Here is a 3,498-nt window from a genome sequence, read left to right as displayed (position 1 = left end):
TGTAAAATATACGTAGGCTTGAAAGAGACAGAAAAAGGTGATATATACAGTATAGAAACAAATACATGGTTTTAAAAAATAAAGTCTTTAAAGAGACAGTAAAATTAATATAAAAAATAAGCCACGTAGAGATGACTATTACACAGAGAGTCTGCATTGTGTTGTCTTTGGGATTCTTAACTACAGAGAGATATTTGATTGTAAAGGAAGCTGAGTTAAACCAGTATGTATATTTTAAAGGTACCTTGACTTCAAAATTTGGATATAAGGATATGTTACTTTGGAAAGGAGACTCTGCTTTTGTTTCCACAGAAAGCAAGAGGCTATGGATTTGTTCCAGAGTAAGATACATCAGGTTTGACCAGCCAAGACCCCCTGAAAGGTCTCCGATGACACCATGGCCCAGATGATCCAACATCCAGAACCGTTTCAAGACAACTGGCTCAGATGATACAGCCTCACGGACTACTCCATGATCCTAAAATTTTCTTTGTTTCCCCAGAAGATACAGCGCCCCCCTCCAGCAGGAAGTAGTAAGAGAAGCTACGCCCAAATTCCCAAATATACCAAGCTGACTTTGGAGATGTGTAAAGGTTAAAACCTTCCTTTTTAAGAAAAGAAAAGGGGAAGTGATGTGGGATGGTCTATATGTCAAATGTGTTGCTGATTGGTCAATGAATAAATCACTGATTGGCAGTGGCTAGGCAGGAAGTATAGGCGGGACTAAGAGAGGAGAATTGAGAGAACAAGAAGCTGGGTGAGAGAGACACTGCCAGCTGCCATCAGGACAAGGAAGATGTAAAGTACCGGTAAGCCACAAGCCACGTGGCAAGGTATAGATTAATAGAAATGGATTAATTTAAGCTGTAAGAACAGTTAACAAGAAGCCTGCCACGGCCATACAGTTTGTAACCAATATAAGTCTCTGTGTTTACTTGGTCGGGTTTGAGCGGCTTGGGACTGGCGGGTGAGAGAGATTTGTCCTGACTGTGGGCCAGGCAGGAAAACTCTAGCAACATTAAACCACTTCTCCCATCATCTATTTAGCTTAGATATAAATGTTGAAAATGATTTTTTATACAGCAAATGCTGTGGGATGTTCTGTATGTCAAATGTGTTGCTGATTAGTCAATAAATAAAACACTGATTGCCCATTGGCTAGGCAGGAAGTGTAGGCAGGACAAGGAGGAGAATAAAGCTAGGAAGTGGAAGGCTGAGTCAGAGAGACACTGCCAGCCGCCACGATGACAAACTAGCATGTGAAGATGCTGGTAAGCCACGAGCCACATGGCAAGGTATAGATTAATGGAAATGTATTAATTTAAGCTATAAAAACAGTTAGCAAGAAGCCTGCCATGGCCATACAGTTTGTAACCAATATAAGTGTCTGTGTTTACTTGGTCTGAGTGGCTGTGGGACTGGCAGGTGAGAGAGATTTGCCCTGACTGTGGGCCAGGCAGGAAAACTCTAGCTACAAGTAAATGGTTAATAATATCTAGTAACTTAAACTATAATTTTATTCATTTTAAAATAGAAAAGTGGCACAAATGCTAATATTTTCATGCAAAGTCATTATTCCTTCACATCAATCTAAATTCTCTGACTCATAGGGAGCCAGTGGAAAGAATAAATCCTGAGTTTGAGAGCCAACTATGTAGTGCAGTAGCAGGTTATTGTTGCTTTGATAATTGATTAATGTAATTCCTATACTCATACGTTTATTTGTGTATAGTATCATGCTCAAATGAATATACATTTTGGAATGACTACATCTAGTTAATTAACATAGGAGTTATCTCAAAGATTTATGACTTTAATTTTAACCATTTGCTCTAAATTTTCTATGTAACAAATTCTCTGTAGGGGTCTTGATTTTTTTCTTAGTTTTGACTTTCCTTCTTCAGCTTCTCCTTCTCTCTCACCACCTCCACTCTCCTCCCTTTCTTCTCTCCCTTCCCTTGACTTCGCTCCCTCTCCTCCTCCCTTTCATGGACCCCAGTGACCTGAGAGACTTGAGGGGTTCTTACAGTCCTTCAGGTACTCAGCATTCTCTGCTTTGTGTATTTCACACTAACATGTGCAAAACTTTCGACCCTCCCCAACCCTCTACTGATCCTACCCTTTCGTTCATGGGCTCTTCATGGTTCCACTCTACTACAAATGGACTTATAATCATATAGTCTGGAGATAAATTTTAGCACTAAGTGTAGAAAAAAATAGAAACTAGAAAATCTTTAATAATAAAATACTGTAAATGTAGAATATTAGATTGACTACCCTCTTGTAATTTGAAATTAGCCAAACTTATAAAAGATAAACTTATAAATGATAAATAACTAGTAACTTTCAAATATTATTTATTTTATTGAAATAATATTTTTTTAAAAAAGAAACCTTGGCTAGAACATCAAACAGGGGTCAGTAAGATAATTTATGATTTGAATTTCTTGAATCATTTCAAATGAAGGTATACGTGATACTGTACTTTTAGCAAACATTTTGTTATGGCCTTTTACCTCTGTGGTTCCTCCTTAGCAGTACCTCTTCATGGCTTATCCACAAAATCTCCATACTGTACCTACTCTGTGTGCTAGGACTGTTGCCAACTCTAATCTGAACTTAATGTAAGACTCACTTATAGACCACCTTTGGATTAAGCAGCTCTCATATACCACCATTCTTTGGGGGTACATTTGCTTTAATTTAAGTGACTTCTCAGGCTGCCAAGACTGCTCAGTGGGTAAACATACTTCCTACACAAACCGTAAAAAGCTTCATTTGATCCTCAGAACTCATAGTCAAATGAGAGGATTAATTCTGGAAAATTGTCCTTTGACCACCACATGTGTGCCTGCACTCACATACAAACAGCATAAGCATCATCCACACGTGCATACACACACACACACACACACACACACACACACACACACAATGTAACAAAACATTTTTAAATCTCCTTTGTTCTCTCTCACACACAAAACACTTTATTTTCAGTCTCCTTCTCCTACTCCCTTTCCTCCTCTCCATCCTGGTCCTTGGATTCTTCTCATTATCTCTTCTCACTCTCCTACCCTGCTTCTGTGTCTGCCTACTGAATACAATGAAGAGAACGGGAGAAATGATGGGCACTTATGCTGTAATGTTTTCACTTGTGGTTGTCACTGTGCTTCAGTTACTTTTTCCCATTGCTGTGATTTAATCCTCCTACTGCTGCAGCTTAAAGCAAGAACAGTTTAGCTTGGCTCACCATGTGTGTTTAGAGTCCATCACACCAGAGAAATCACAGCAGCAGGAGCTGGAGATGGTGTTCACAATGCAAGAAGCAGACCACAATGAATGTTAGTGCCCAGTTCCCTTTCTCCTTTCTATACAGTCTAGGATCCCAGCTCAGAGAATGCTGCCAGCCACACAAGGTGTGTCTTCCCACCTCAGTTTACTTAATCGAGGTAATTCCCCACAACCATGAACACAGGCCCAGCTCCCAGGTAACTCGAG

Source organism: Peromyscus californicus, unplaced genomic scaffold (genome assembly GCF_007827085.1).
Source record: "Peromyscus californicus insignis strain IS unplaced genomic scaffold, ASM782708v3 Scaffold_9__1_contigs__length_137607984, whole genome shotgun sequence".
NCBI classification, from domain to species: domain Eukaryota; kingdom Metazoa; phylum Chordata; class Mammalia; order Rodentia; family Cricetidae; genus Peromyscus; species Peromyscus californicus.
The sequence above is the reverse complement of the archived record's forward strand: the minus strand, read 5'-3'. Positions refer to the sequence as shown.